The following is a 16,710-nucleotide window of genomic DNA, read 5'->3' as shown; positions in this document are numbered from 1 at the left end:
CAAAGTGAGGGAAGGCGCCTTTTCCTTTTATGTCAGTGTCAAAGAGCATTGACTGAAACACATTATTCGCCACCAAAGTGCTCTTCCAGGACAATGCTTGGACCTAAAGGGGCCCATTTAACAGCTGTGTGACAGTGCTATTGCCAGCGAAGTGACCTTTTTTCAGGTGAAATTTCCTGAACGTACCAATTTGATTCGGTGACTCAGAACAATTTTGGTGCCACCTGAACGTACGACAACCACTGTAGCAGATCGGCTTGTTTTTTCTTCTTCTTTCTCTCCTCAGGCAAAGCACTTGTAACGTGCTGGTCACCCTGTCTTTGTCATGATAGTTGGAATGAGCCTTTGCTGTAGTTCTGGCAATTCAAATGTCCAAACCAGTCCTGTACTACACCAGAACACATTGGTCTCTTCTGAGAACTCTAAGGGTCCAGTTGAAATTGACCGGAAATTTTGCACAAATTCAAGTTGAGCAAAAAAAAAAAAAAAAAGAAAGAAAGAATGTATTTGCTGAGGGGAGTTTATGAAAGAACAAAACCGGAAAAGTGCTCACAGCAGTTTTCCTTGATTGGTCAAAAATGTATCACGAAATGAAAAACTCTTTGGCCCAGATGTTGGGATTTTAGCAGAGGTCCGAGCCAGTCCTCCCTGTCATGGTACCTGTTGTTTTGCCCACATTTGGACAAATGCTGTGTCCAGGTAGCCCATAATTCCCTACATTTTGATCCTCCCCTTGTGAGTCAGTCAGATGATTCTCTTCGTGAAATCAGACGCTCGAGGGTTTATTTAGAAATGGACTGAGATCATTCAAGAAATGGTTTTGGACTTGGTGGTTTCGGTCAGAACCAGAGTATGATTCCCAGGGTTTGTTTGGAGGTAGACCAAGACTGTTTGGCAGAGATGGTCTTGGACTGGATGTTCTGGTCTGCACCAAAACAGTAAGACTTTTTACACAAGCACCCAAATGAACTGCTCCTGGGTTTGCTTGGAAACAAAGTAAGACAGTTTGGGAGAGGTGGTTTTGGGCCTGGTTGTATTGGTCCAAACCAGAGTATGATTCGTGCTTGGACAAAGACCCAAATGAACAGCACCAGGGCTTGCTTGGAAACCCACCGAGACTGTTCAGGCGTGGTGGTCTGGGACCTGTTTGTTTTGGTCCGTACCAGAGTACGATTACTTAATTCACAAGCAAGCAAACCGGTCCTGGATTCTCTTGGAGACACACCCAGACTCTTGGGGACAGGTGGTCTTTGAAGGGAGGTTTCAATCCACACCACAATATGATGGCTTCCTTTCAAAAGTGCCCAAATGAACTACGCCACTGTTCGATTAAAACATTTAAATGCTGGGTTGTGAAAGCGCCATACACCGCCTACATCAAGGCTCCTTTTTGTGCAGTTGATCCTCCCACCACTGCAGCCTACACTTGCATTAAGATTCATGAAATCGTCCTTTTTTTTTTTGGTGCAATAAATATTCTTGCTACATGAGCATTAGGCCTGTTATATTGTCATTACAATGAGGTGACATGGACTTAAGGCTCCGTCTCATACAGTAAATTTGTGGGTGTGTGTTTGCTTACGCCGTTCTTTTGAACATACGGAGAACAGATCCCCAGTATTTGATCACTGTTTGTTGCCGCGGTCGAGATTGAATCAGGGATCGCAATTATTCTCCCTGGTGCGACAGTATTGTTTAATGTTGAGCAGAATTGCCACATTATTCCATGCTGCTCTAAAAACAATGTTAACAGCTTGTTTTCTGACTATTAGATTCAGATTTTATTTAAATAGAAATCTGTGTATGTGGGTGTGCGCTGGTGGTTTGCAAGCAGGACAAGACAGATGGTGCTCGTGACGATTTATGTGTCGTGTTGTCCAGGTCACTCTTTCCTCTTGATGTCAGTACAAAACAGCACAAAACTCATGGTGATCTAATTTCCATACTTTCTTTACCGTCTGCTGCAGTGGTTTATTTCAGCCTTCTACCCAAAACTCCTGGCGTTGCGTGACAATTACTGAAGCAATGAAAAAGGATGATGTCATGTGACGTGGTGGACCTTTTTAAGGACGGTAAAAAATGTCCACCCATCTTTGAGGATGATGTTTGAGAAGCGAGCGTGGCAATGACGAGCTGGATCTTTTCATCGTTGGTCGTCCTTATTTATGATATTCATAATTCGGTTGACCAGGCAAACATGACAGCCAAATCTAACCGAATCGTCTGCCCTCGGTGGGTTGTTTCTGGTGCCGTTTATTCACCTGTGTACCTCTTTGCGCTTATATACATGTCACAGCAGTTATAGAAGGGAATTTAATAAACTGAGATTATAATTTGAAATTACTCCAACAAATTTACAAGCTCAAAGTCTTATTAATGTTAGTCATTTAATGTGTTTTAAAAAGTTAATATCTAATCTGACAGACATGATATGAAAGTGTTTCCGGTACTGCTGATGCCACTGTGGGATGGTAAAATGCCAAAGTATAATGTATACAATATTTTCATAGTTTTGGTCTCCAGTCCCTCTGGAGCTGTTTCGACTGATGCTGTAGTGGATGAATGTTTGCCTGCATGTGAACCAAAAGATTTCTTTTTAAATTAGCTGTGGCTTACAGGGCTTCTTCTACCACATCTTTTCCTTCTCTGCCACTCATTATGTCTCATCCTGACCGGTCGAGGCAGATGGCCACCCGCCTCTAGCCTGGTTCCACAGTATTTCGTCCCCACTGTCTCTGAGTACTTTCTCATGGGAGAAATATTGGGTTAATTTATTAGTTTGAGTATTATACTGAAGGAACACTTGTGATGAGGTGAATGGGACGATACGTTCTCTCCTCACCGAGCTTTGACTCAAGTTTCCGCACTGCGGTATTTAACTTGAGATGCAGTCCTGCTAGTTTGGAAAGATGCTTTCAGATACTAGAAGAACCTCAGATTTCTCAGCACTTTAGTTCTTTTTAAAAACGCATGTTAAGGTCATGCAGGATTTTTAGCCTCCCTGTCACAGAGTTCTTGTCAAAAATCTGTTGTTTCCCCTTACAATCATGACACAGTAGTGCGGTACTCGGCAAATCCTCACATCTTTTGATCTGAACGCATCTGACCACTGATATCAAGAGACGTTCCCGCTGTGCCCCGAAATAATGAGACCAAAAAGGCCACATTAGAGGATCTACCAGGTGGAGCGCATGGCCAGCAGAATAATCGGTTAAATCGCGAACCATTTTTGTAAAAGCTTCCTCAGTGGCTTATGTGTAATTAGCATTCACTGCTGAAAGTTTTACCCACCCATTTAAAATCCACCTCTGCAAATGAATGCTATAGCAAGCAAAAGCTTTCCTTTCTCAGCGGCTGAATTTGGTATCAGTGACAGCGAGCTCCATGGTATGGAACACTTTAATGAATGAACACACCATTGTCAAGATAAAAAATTAGGGTTTTTGTTTTTTACCCTATCCACACTGTTTATTTCTGTGCCGCACACGCCGTTTCTGATGTTTACCCACGATGTCATGAAGTGAGTGTCCTTTCGCCTGAAGATTGTTCAAATTTATCCAGCAGGAATTAGCTGGTGGATAATATAAGACAGAGGTGCAGAGAGAGAAACGATCCCAAGAGAAAGGAGCTGCAATTTCCATTTGAAAGGACCTAAGTGCCTTTTGTTACATGCAGCTGAATGTCATTCACTCTGCCATGTTGGAAGGTGATAAGGATTTGAGAATATTGAATGTGAGAGTGAATGACTTAATCTTAAAAAATCTATACAGTTAGGATATTTTTAGTCTTCACCTCTTAGCCGAGGCACAGCAGTGTGGAAATACATTTCACCTTCATTTGCCTCCCATTTACCTCACACGGAGACGATACCTTTGTAATTAGAACCCTCAGCGGGGTTCCAAAACCTAAACAATTTGACGGCTGAGTATGCAGTAAAATATTTGACAGCGCTGAGCTGTAGGCTAACGCTAATGGATGGCTTGGCATAGCAGTAAAGTATGTCTTGATAAATGTTGCCCTTTAAATTTACTGCCCCCCTTTTCTCACTGTACACAATAAACCATCCCCAGGGTAACATCCTCTATTTCTAAATTTGCAAACACACTCACGCAGAAGCCTGAGGATTGTTTTACCCCAGTTGTTGGTCACATGAGTATTTGAAAAAGTGATTGGGACAGAAAAATGCCAAAGGCAGTAGAGATTCAGATGGAAAGTAGGTGTCCCAGTAAGCCCCGGGTGAAGGTGGTTCATTTTGTTAGTACTTTTACCTCAATTATAGAAGGCAGAAGTTTCATGTCAGCTCTCTACAGGCCAGTTTACACTAAAGATTTGCAATGGGACAAGTTGAATTTGGCAGCTTTGTCCTGGGTCTGCAACGTTCTAAATACTGTTTATATGGCTACAATTGGATGAGATATTATATGGCTACAATTGGATGAGATATTTATAGCAACACACGTCTGCTGCATGAGTGAGATCTGAGATTGTGGGTTGCCACACTTGAAGTTCTAGCACTGAGGAAATGGGGAAAACACACACAAAAAAAAAATAGGGTCGAGACTTTGGAGCTGTCTTTGGGTGCTTCCACTGAGCAGTCCTGTCTCTCGAGAAGTTGGTGACATCTAATAAGCAGAGAGAACACCAAGTACTGAGACAGGATCTCACCTGGAGAACTCTGGGAGCCACAAAAACACAGAAAAACCCTTTCCTTCTAATACCAGCCTTCGGCGAGCTGAGGCGTTGTCCCCAGTCAGCACAAAGCCGACCGGGGGGACTGCAACTAAAACCACTGTCTTGTCATAAATCTTTGGTCTTAACTGGCCTTTCAAGGACAGTAACATTGGCAACAAGTATCTTTTAGTGTGACACCATTGGCATTTTAATTGGGAGTTGGTTCATAATCTGAACTCTCACCAGGGTCTCCATTAAATTGACACACACGTGTTTTTTTGGAATTGCGACGTGTATTTTCATCAGATGTCGGCAGAGGAGGTTTTAAACCCAGAAACAAAACTATCTGGTCTCGTACTTGTACTTCTGTGTCAGTCAACATATCTGTCTGAAGACAAGTTGATAGGAATATCCAAGAAGAGACCGGATACAGATGACCAGTCGCGTCACATCATTTTCCAATGCGATATTTCAGAGTACACTGATGTCAATACAATGACTGAATCCCATATGTTGAGATTTTGGCTTCACTTGTGTGAAAGTATGACTTATACTTAGGACTAGACCCAACCTCTGACAATCTCTGTCTCAAAAGACAATTTATTTATGTGATTGTAAACCACGGTATCTGAAAAGGAGGAGGAGAGCAGCCGAGCTAGTTGTGTAACATGCAGAATCCCCCGTTTGCTCCACGGCGATTTGTTGTTGTTGTTGTTGTTGTTGTTTTGCTCACTTTTAACGAAGGCCCACCCTGGGGCGAGATCTGTGCTTGGTCAACTTAACCATCTTTGACTGGTTCACAGGAAGGGCAATTAACCTTTCTTGTGGTATGGGTTAAAGACAAGATAGAAAACAAACAAACACACACACATACAAATGTGCGCACACACCCACTCAAACGCCCTATGCACACACACACACACACACACACATATATATATATATATATATATATATATATCATAATGGAATACATCCCCATTCTGCTGCTGTCATTTTTGTGAACACCACAGAGAATAATTCAATAAAGCATGATGTCAGGTTTATCTGACAGGGTTATTAAAAAGCATTGATTATGCCAAATAGACAGAAAGTTAGATCAGGGCAATGAATTGTGGTTTGTGCGAATTGAATTTTTATATGGGATGTGTGACTACAGTGTGTAGAGTGTGATGTGATGGATTGCTCTTGCTACAGGCTATACTGTTTAGTGAATTTTTAAAATAGACATTTCAATATTAAATTAAAAACGAGGGGAAACTGATTTAATTAAAAAAAAAATCCTTTCTGTGACATCCTTAACAGCTTTCAGAAGAGAAAGAGACCACCCTCGAAAGGATTTTCTGCAGTGCCCCTTGCTATGTTGCCAATAGCAACCATCTGCATGTCAAAACATCAGATGTGTCTTTGTAGAAAGCGTGATCTATTTTTGTTTTATTATTTTGTTGGTGCACAGACAGGAGTTATTACATGTGGATGTCATGCTTGGCATGAGACTCTCCCCCTCATGAATCCTGCCTTTTGAAAATAAAGCTGCTGGTTTTAATAAATTAGGACACACACACAAAAAAAGCAGCAATAAACAAAAGGCGTAATGTGGGAAATGATAACAGCACTGAATTGAAATGGCAGGGAATTTGGAAAAATAGTCTTTATTTGGTGTTATAAGGCTTAGATGATCAAATTTAAACCACCTTTGTCAAAAAATACCTAACGGAGTGGTAACAGTTCTGTTAGCACATCAACCAAGCGTGGTGTTCCCCACAGTTCTTTTTGATCTGGTTAGTAACAACATAAAAACAAACAAACAAACAAAAAAGCCAAATAGTTTGTCGGTCAACGCAATCCTCTGATCTGACGTATCAAGGCAGGACATCCTTCTCTTCCTACTTTCCAAGACAAATAACCGTTTAAAAAGACACATGTTTTTCGTGGTGTAATTATGGTGGTGATATAGTTGATGGAACAAAAAAACACTCAAGATGATGATTTTGTTCAAATAAGTATTTTGTAAAGCTTAAGTAAACACAGTGGTTTGGGGTAAAATTGCTGCTTTGTCGAGCGACCTACGTTGTCATGGTTACGACAGTAACCACGTGCTTAAGTTAGGGGACATTGTTGACTCAGAGCTGCAAGCTTGTGGTTGTAAATGGGGGGTAACGTCTTTATTTATCTTGCAAAGCGCACATTTCTACATGCACAGTAATGACCTGATATCAAGTCTGAAGGTAAATGACTGGATTCCTCCTCTCTCTCCACTGAGGTTCTCCTGAGGCCAGGCTTTTAAGTCAAAGCTGCCACATCCATTCTAACTTTTCTGTCTCCAAATTAAAGGTTTCAATTAAGTTCAGTATTCCACCCCTCAGTGAACCTCCACACCGATAGATGGGCATTAGGGACACAGGTTTCCCTCATCTCTCATTTCAGACCGCCAGGGCCGGGCGTGCCTCAAACAATGTGGTCAGCTATCTCTTCCCCCTAGAATGTAAAGAGGCCGAACTGCTTGGCTGCCACACACACACACACACACAGATACACACACACTAGGAGAGTCTAGGAAAACCATCTGTGTTTAAAGATTTCAGATCCTGTGCCAGCTGGAGCTGAAATACCAGTGTATGAGTAACATTCCTTGGAAAAAAAAACTGGAGTGACCTTGGCAAAAAAAAAGAAAAAATTATATATGGGAGATTAGGAGGCAGCTGGCTCAGGGGGTTTGAAATCAGTTTTAAATCCATATTTCATAGGAATGTGTCCACACTGAAATCCATTCTGAATATTTTATATGTTGTATTTAATCCCAAACTTCCTGATAACCAGAAACCTTCTACCTTTCGAGGCAGCTGGTTTCCAAAGATCCCAATATCACGAGATAGTTTCCTTTTTTTTTTTTGGGTAGAAGCTTTACCCAATCACGTTGGCCTTGCCTGAGTCTGCGTAAACAGTCCAGATGGGATGCAAGAGGGAGGGAGGGCTTTGGCTTAAGTAAAACATCGGAAAAACGCTAGTCTGGTGATTTAACAAAGCCACTGTAGTGGTTTTAAGTTGCTGATTGGGTGTAAAGTGGCGAATTTTTAAAACGATCTGCTCGTGTTTGTGTCTTTCAACAAGATGCCATACGGACTGTGAACAACGAAGCTTCGGACCAGGACAGGAAGGATTTTCTTGATGGAAAAGTTGTGTTCACTCCTCCACTGACTGCCTTCAACCTCGACGCAGTTGGACTGACTTGCTGAAGGTAGAGTAGATGCTGATAGATGGTTCGCCCAATCACTTGCCAAGTATTTTTTGCCCTTTTCCAAACAGTGTCCTCGGGGGCGAGTTCTCAGATGGCTTGTTTCACAGAACCGTCTGACGCATCAGGTTACAAAACCTTCAATTTCACACTTTCCTAACTCATGAAGTTGAACCCAAGCAGGTGTCCCTGCTTGACAGTCACTGAGAAGAAGTGAGCACTATCAATCAGCATCAGTGAGGAATCCTCTGGCGGTAGTGATTGATTTGGAGGTCTATCTCATCTACGACCTCTGAGTGTTTTCTCCTCTTGGAGCCATGGGTTATAAACCATCACGAATCCCTTAAAATTGTTTTTCTCTGCACCATCAGATAGAAAGAGACTGGGGTTTTCTTTGCCATTACATTTTAATAGGACGGATGAGAGGGGGGGGGGGAGGGGGAGGGAGGTTTTCGAGAGGAAAATAAATAATCAGAGACCTGGCTGACTGTGGGCCATATTGCAAATGAATCAATGTAGTGTTCGAGCCTGAAGCCAGGCATGGAAATGCATCTATCTGGAGCTAAGAGATACAGAGGTCAGAGATGACACTGGAAAGATGTGTGCTGCCGTCAGATCTGTGGCGATACTGTTGTCATGTCTCCTCTGGCAGAATGGAGCTTTTGTTCTTAATGGCGCAATAAGTCAACATGGACATAACTGTCAACCACCCAGCAAGGCTACAACTGGCGATGTTTCATCGTTATTGCATCACTGGGGAAAATACATTCAGGAGCGTTTTGCTTGCATATTTGAATACAATGCGGCCTTTAAGTGCATTTTCTCTGCAGTGGGGGGAGAAGCTGTGACTGCAACACTGGCATATCATCGCTGTTCAGACTGATTATTAGGAAGTGTTGGCCCATTTTCATGAAGAACAACAACACAAATGAAACATTAATGTGGAGTTGTGTTCCTGGCAAACTGTTGAGTTTATTTTCTATTCTTCACCAACTGGAGATATCTGGCCACTTAGCTGCTGAACGTTCACCAGCTCGTCACGAGCTGTTGGTGCTGAGTGGGTAGTCTACCGACGACCCCCCCACATAACACATGACAGTTGGCGCGAGCGCATCACACCAGTGGGATCGAACCCAAACAAACCAGTTGTGGGTTGGGAAATTAAAACTAAGCGAAAGCAACCCGACGCTCCATCTGTCCAACTGGTCGAGGCAGATGGCCGCCAACCAAGAGCCTGGGCCTGTTCTGGCATGTTTGTTTTATTGGTTTTTTTTTTTTGCCTACACGTAAGCAAAGAATTTTGAAAACTAACCGAGACCTTTTTTACATCTTCTCCTTCTCCGCGCCTGTCTCACCCTCACCCCACCTGCTCGAGGCAGATGGCCGCCTCTCTTGAGCCCGGTTCTGCAGTTCTGTCACCAGATTTCAGATTTTTATGGTTTCAGCCACAACTTCCCTGGTTCAACAATTTACTGTTGCACTATGGGAGGCAGGTTGTATTATTTTGTGTGTTAGAAAAATGTTTTTCACTGCCAAAAGCCTCTTAGACTGACCCTACTGGGAGCATATCACAGTGCCTGGGTGGCACGACGGTTTTTTTTTTTCAGCTTTTGGTTGCCAAGGAAATTCTGTGAGAGTTTGTGGGTCAGGAAACATCTTCCGCAGTGTCAAGATCATCAAGACGAGATTTGTCCCGCCCCTCCTGCACTGTGATTGGATGACTGGTGAAAAACTGACAGTGACAAGAGTAGCATTTATATGAACTTGAACATTTTTTCAACTTCAGTCACCCCGAACCGAAGCCAAAGGCATCCTGTAGTGCTTTGACCTGATAATTCCAAGATTCTAGTTGCTGAAAGCAGTAAAACAAGCCGGGGGAGACAAACAAGATAACCCAGAACCATGGGAAGAGAACCTGAACCTAATTAAAAGGCAGTGTTCTATCAAAGTGATGTTGAATCTGTTAGCATAGGCTACAAATGCTTCTTTGTACTGTACAGACTGTGGATTTTCAGGAACACGTAATGGTCGAGTCTTACTTTTTAAATTCAGTCAGCAGTACACTTGGACACATACACACACACACACACACACACACACACACGGTTCTCTTATGAGATGCAGTATGCAGAACCGTAGCCAATAGTGGGAAGTGTCCTCCCTCCTCAGACACCAAAATGATGCTTCCATTCCTCTATTCTTGCCGTCTGTCAGGAAGACCTGCTGAGACGCTCTCTTTATCTCTCCTGTCAGCCACCCGGACAAGGTGATGGGCTGTAGCTGTTGACAAAAGCGTCACTTGTTCCAGATAAGAGAATAATGTCAACAGGAAATCGCCAGTGTCCCAGCCAAACAAATATTTCACAACTTGGGTTTATTCAAAGTGGGATCCAGTCAACAAAACACTTCTCATACAGCATATGGAAATACATGCGCATTTCTCATTTGTGTTGCTAAGATACAGTGTGTCAGTTCAAGGCTGTTGTATAAAGAAGGCGTCTGATTGTATTTATTACCTGGAAGTACGGCGATGTTTATAGTTGGAAGCCCTGTCAGATCTGAAGGGCCCAATAAATCTGTAACAACGTGTTTAATAACTTGTCAAAAATTTTAAAAAGATACATGTAAAGTAGCCTCACAAAGCAGTCCAGAAAAGTACAAATAACTCAGAGTTTTAAAGGAGCCCAGCCGTGTTTCTCACCCACTGGGCCGAGGCCCATGAGTGGGACGTGAGATCCTTTAATGTTGAATGCCACTTTTTGTAGTGGAAATCTTTTTGTTTTGTTTGTTCGATCTGGGGTCTAACAATGAAGAAAAGATTGTTCGGCATTTGTTAATAATATCATTATTTCTATTGTAATTGTTGTTAATGAAATTTGTATTACTGTTCCGATTATGCTAATTGCTAAATATGCTAGATTGCACTTTTGGATAATGAATCCCTGTTGACTGAGAATGCACTTGAAATTTAATAATTATCATCTTAGAACTAATGCCCTGCTATGGTTCAGTATGATCCCTGACAGAGAAGCTGGTTGTTTTTATTGTATTTATATTTCTTTTTATTGCATCAGGTCCTGTTTTTTTGTCCCATTAAAACACTTCAACAGATTATTAGGCCAGATTGAATTACGTTCTCCAAAGGTAACGCGGGGTCTCTTTTAATGAGCTCGCTCCATCACAAGTATGAATATTTGGTGCTTGAAATAAAAACTGCATATACTTCTCAGCACTAGTAATACTCCCGGCATGCTTTTATACTACAATATGCCTTTTACTGTTTGTTTATCAGGGCTTTAAATAACAAAGTGAATTTACATCCCACTGGGACTCTCATCCATATGGTATAGTTTAGTCGATACTCAGATGAAACGAAAAAGCTCAAACTATGTATTTAATAATACATGACAACACTGTGCGTAGCACAAACATGGCTTCATCAGTCAACATGTCCCCGAGTGTCTTGCACCAGGATTAAAGCCAGGACAGAAATGCTAACAGTGAAAAATAAATATATCCTTTTCTATTCATACAGAAATCCCTGCCGGTAGCCTTTACGCTAGTGTCTTGGTCACTAGGCAACATTGTAGCGACGGCGGTTGCTTATTGTCTCCCACAAGACGAGAGGAAGCAGCCAGACAATAATGGCATCGCTACAGTGGAAGCAGCAGTTGTTTAGGGTGACCGTTGGAAGCAGAAGAATGATGGCACGAGAGTGCACCCGCCTTCATTAGCAGTGACTTTTAAATACTGGTGACGCGGCGATGATTAATGATAACGGAGGGGACTGACGTGTGCTGTCTGTTACGTGTATTTGAACATCAGAGCCACCTTTGCAGTTCTCCTTCAAATGTACTATTCAACAACTACCCTGCTCAAACCTGCTGGGAAATTACATTTTCCTTATTTATGATAAGAACATTTTAACGCAGCCATTTTCATAAAGCCATATTTTGATTCAGGGCACCTGCTGAAAATATAGATATTTTGTCATTTTTCTTGACATGGCAGCCTCACTCCCAGCGGCCTTAGCTTGGTTAAAATTTTAATGATGTATTTAGTTTTGTTGAAATTTTTCTCTTGAGTTTGAAAGCTTTTTTCATGCCTCCACCCCGGAGACATGCTTGTTAATATAATATTTCAGGAACGCCTTTGGGGAATTTCTTGAAATTCGCAGCTGTATGTCAACCGGGACGCACGGATGAGCTGAAAAGATTTCGGTGGTCAAACCTGAAGTGAGCGAGGTCACTGTCACCTAACATGTACATGGTATCTCAGAAAATCTTCAAACTCAGAACAAACATCCAAACAAACATCCGTCAAGACTTGAGTGGTGCAGTGGTCAGCACTGTCGCCTCACAGCAAGAGGGTTCTGGTTCGAGTCCCGGCTCCAGCACAGGGTCTTTCTGTGTGAGTGTCCATGTTCTCCCTGTTCCTGTGTGGGTTCTCTCTGGTACTGCAGCTTCCTCCCACAGTCCAAAGACATCAAGAGGGGACGAGGCTGATTGATACTCTAAATTGACCGTAGGTGTGGCTGTGAGTGTGAATGGTTGTCTGTCTCTATGTGTTGGCCCTGTGATGGACTGGCGACCTGTCCAGGGTGAACCCCGCCTCTCGCCAGAAGGTTGCTGGGATAGGCTCCACCCCTCTGTGACCCTTAACAGGATAAGCAGTAGAAAATGGATGGACTCAAACAACGAACGGCAATGTCGTGAAACTGTGGTTAAGCTGTCTTACATACTTAAAGTCAGCAGCAGTTCTTTTTTGTACTGCTGAGGACTTTTGTCTCAATTAAGTCACAGACAGATTTTTAGGGGGAATCTAAAGTTTTATGATCCATGAGTTTATGAAGGCAGTGTTTACTCTCAAACGTTTCTAACGCGCCATATGGACCGTGCGCTCTCAACAGCTCTACGATGTGACTGGAAAGAACTTTCAGCAGGAGAAGGTAGTCTTCAGATATGTCGGCTGAGAAAGGAGCGCGCAGTCATTAAGGGCATGCGAATATTTCAACCATGCAATACCGTCATGAACATTAAAGGTTATTCATTAATTTCTCCACACCTTGAGTTTTGACAGTGGGTGTTCTCCACTGCATTTAATCTCACTGACATACTTTTAATTCAAATTTTATCATGCTTGGCTGTATGATTTAATCATCATTTTCTTTTGCATAATTAAAGGATGATTTCAGTATTTTCAAACCCGGGTCCTAATTTCTTTCCCCATCTTTGCGTGTCAAAATGATGAATGGGAACAGAAATTAATTGAATCTATCTAATATTGAGCAAGAACAAGGTAACGCCACCTCCTGATGAAGGGCAGGATGTCCAAGGTGTCATGTGACCAGTTCTGTGGCTTCCCTCAGCAAGAAAAATTAGAAGGATTTCTTCTCTCATTTGACAGGCACTAGTTATCCAGGACTGAATGGTCACTGCTAATGTGCCGACCTGTGAGGCGTAGCATGGACGGCGTGTTTCAATCCGTGTGTGATGTGACTAGTTATGAATTCAGCATGTCTGTGTCCTCTACCAGTTGGCGTATTGTTACGTTTTCATTTAACTGGCAAGTAAATTTTTTGGTAAACTTTGGAATCCAACTGGTTCAAAGCGAATAAACAAGCAATGAGTACTTTGGCAGCAGGCGGTGGTGTAGGCAAGGTTACACATGCATGTAACAAACAGAGTCAAAAAAAAAAAAAGAGAAACAGAAGCAGCTGCAGTTGTTCTTTACTCGCTCCCGCTCCCTTTTTTCTTCTCCCTCCCTCCCTTTTTATCTAAGATGACGGTTTGCACTGCGTTTTCCTCCAGCTTGAGTTGTGTTCATGGTGCGACACAGTCAAAGCTTGCGAGGGTTGTTCATCCCGCTAACAGAGCTGTCAGCCGTGGCACGCCGTGTTCGATCCCTGTCAGTGGTGAGGTGAGGCTGGAGGGGAATGACACCAAACTGAAAATCTTAAAAAAAAAAACAAACTCAGATTTGTTGCTTTTAAGAAATCATTCAGATGTCGAGCACCATACTCGCTCCACTGCTTCCCCTATGAATGGCCGCTACATGGCTGGTGCTGTACGCGACATATTTATCTGGCCCAAATATAACGGACACTAATAAAGGACAGTTGGCAACCCTACCTTTACCCAAAATAAGCTAGCATCATCTTATCAGGACAGTCACTTACCTTATGAGGGTTCGTTCTAATCAACAGTCAAACTGTCGTGCTACTTACTGCTGCTTCGTTTTGACGTTTCCGTTATCCAAACCCCCAGACAGCATCACAAAAGTCAGGCTTCTTCTATCAGTCTGAAGGCATCTGAGCAAGTTAGCAAGATGGCGGCAGGTGGCAGAGACACATCACACAAACCTGAAGGCGGCATCTGTGTGAACGTATATAAATGAATATATATATTTATGGTTCTTTCCTGCCAGCAAGTGTTGGATATGTATGCAAGTGTTGAGACACAGACATTTGGGATGGTGATGGCAACCGGTCAGTCACAAGTCGGAATAGAAGATCCGCTACGCCAGCACTTGTTAAAAACAAAACAAAAAAATTGCATTGCGGTTGCATGTATGATTTTTAGTGAAATTGAAGGGGTTTTTTTTGTCTCCAAATTTGCAGTTTAAATCGACACCTTTCGTATCTGATACTTCACGATACGCATCACAATACGTAATTACACCGTGACTTATAAGGGCATGGCCAAACGCCATTGTCACGTCACAACTGTAAAAATCATCCACTGTTGACTTTGCTGCCTCTTAGGTAACACAAAATTAGGCTCTGCACTCTGACTACACTTCACTTCTTCAGATTTCTCTCTCTCTCTCTCTCTCTCTCTCTCTCTCTCTGTTGTCTTCCAGCAAATTCCCTCCTGTGAGATTTCAAAGCCCGACTCCTCCTTGAGCGACACTTCAATTACGTGTTAGACACGCATCTATCTCTGGAGGGATTCTTCCCATAATGTTTGTTAAGACATGTATAATAACAACAATCTGACTCACTGGCAAAAACAAGTAAGACAGGAAGTTGAATGTAGCATTTTTGCTCCAACAAGGACTCATTACAATAATTTTTTGTGTTTCTATCAAACATTTAGACCCAGTGTAGACCAGTGCAAGTGTAGACCACCACTGCTGCACTTTCATACAATCAAAAAGTTGTTCAGAAGTGTGAATTCGTCTGAGCAGCTACAGAAATCACCCCGGGCGAGGTTGGAGGCAGCTCATTATTTGATGGAGAGGAAGATGCCAAGAGCCAGAGATATTTCCAGCCGTAATTATAGAGAACAGGTCATTTATTAAAGAAAAGGCTTCTTCACTTCAAGTCACCAGACATCACCAAAAACCTCCCCGAGACCTGGTAATTGTGGGGCCTTTGACACCTCTTGGGGTTTTCATTAAAGGGAGACAACTGCAGGCGGATTCAAACAGGGGCAGGAAAATGGACGGTTATTGTTTGTCATGATGAAAACTCCTCAGAGACGTACTCCACGACATTATTTTTTGAGCTGTACACACCACTATCAGATTGGATTCCTGTCACAGGAGATGAGTCTAATACACATTTTGACGAGATATCATGTGTTTGATGCAATCACGCGTTGGGGTTTCATTGTCAACATTTTTCTTTTTGCCTTACACTCAAGTGTAAATTAGCTGCACCGACAAGATCAATATGATATTTTTAGACTCCATCGCCATTGTTCATCTGGTTTTTTTTAAGACTTGGGGTTTGAAGTGGCAAAATATGCATATTACTGGGTGTTTCCAGCAGGTTTTCTGAAGTTAAAACTCCTGTTATCACTGGTATGTCAGTGGGTTATAGCAATGCTGCCTTTGATGCTGTACGCTTTGTCTCATCGCGCTGCGGCAGGACTGGGGCTGTATGCAGGTGCTGTGCATCGAGTGCCTGAAATGACAAAATTACAGAGGGACTAAGAGCTCTCCACACAGCAGCAAGAAAACACATGCAAAAAAAAAAAAAGATGAAACAAAAGCACGAACATCAGTTTGACAACATATGAGTGACATTAAGAAAATATGCTGCAAATTACCAACACACAACACAAAAGCTGCATCTGGTGGGGAGCCGAGGGACAAATACTTTACAGGGTCATCCATCCATTTTCATTTGTCTGTGTCCATCTGTTTAATTCTCACCACATTTAAGGCACATCTTGAGTTAATTTCTTCAAACTTGGCACAAACATCCACTTGGACTCAAGGACGGAAAGATTTTGGTTGTTAAAGATCAAAAACTTCAAAATCAGTACCAGCTATTAGTCCAGCATTGGAAACGTAGGACAGATCTCCTTTTTAAATGGATGTTTCACTCTCTCACATTTTACATGAATATTTGAGACGATTCCTTTTTTTTTTTTTTTCATGTACTGCATATTTCAGCATGTTCTTCATTCAGTAGCCTCCATGTCACATATGCTCGGGACTCCAAATGAGTACATGCATTTGTATGAGATTGGAAGTATAGCACACACCTATTTTTATTAGATTTAATTGCCTTCCATGTTTTATATTAATGTTTTTGGCTAAATTCATGGTTTTTATTTTCGTCCACTTTAAAATTCAGTGTTTTCTTTTTTAATAGCTTCCATGTCATGTGACCCAGGGACTCCAAATCAGCACCGGCTCTTAGACCAAGACTGGAAGCAAAGGACACATCACTTTTATTGTGTTTTATTGCTTCCTAACTTGCACTTTGGTATTTTAGTGCAAAAAAGTCCACTGTTTTACGCAGTGTTAACTGTCATGTCAAGGGTCCGAGGGACTCGGGCACAAACATCCTC

At 42.2% G+C, this 16,710-nt stretch overlaps 1 protein-coding gene and 1 long non-coding RNA gene across 2 annotated transcripts in view; both read left to right on the top strand.

The window, feature by feature from the left end:
* The window catches only part of tmx3b (thioredoxin related transmembrane protein 3b), a 111,870-nt gene that overhangs the window by 73,839 nt on the left and 21,321 nt on the right, over positions 1-16,710 (top strand). The window lies entirely within an intron of this gene.
* LOC147241440 (uncharacterized) overlaps positions 1-16,710 on the top strand; it is a 52,377-nt gene that overhangs the window by 19,104 nt on the left and 16,563 nt on the right. The window contains exon 2 of the long non-coding RNA XR_015110870.1: positions 7,783-7,909. This is a non-coding gene — a long non-coding RNA (uncharacterized LOC147241440). The remainder of the gene's footprint in view (positions 1-7,782; positions 7,910-16,710) is intronic.

This window comes from Aulostomus chinensis, chromosome 21, assembly GCF_037954235.1.
Source record: "Aulostomus chinensis isolate RoL2024-O1b breed Wild chromosome 21, RoL_Achi_v1.0, whole genome shotgun sequence".
Classification (NCBI taxonomy): domain Eukaryota; kingdom Metazoa; phylum Chordata; class Actinopteri; order Syngnathiformes; family Aulostomidae; genus Aulostomus; species Aulostomus chinensis.
Note: the sequence above shows the minus strand (reverse complement) of the source record. Positions and strands in the feature narration are given on the sequence as shown.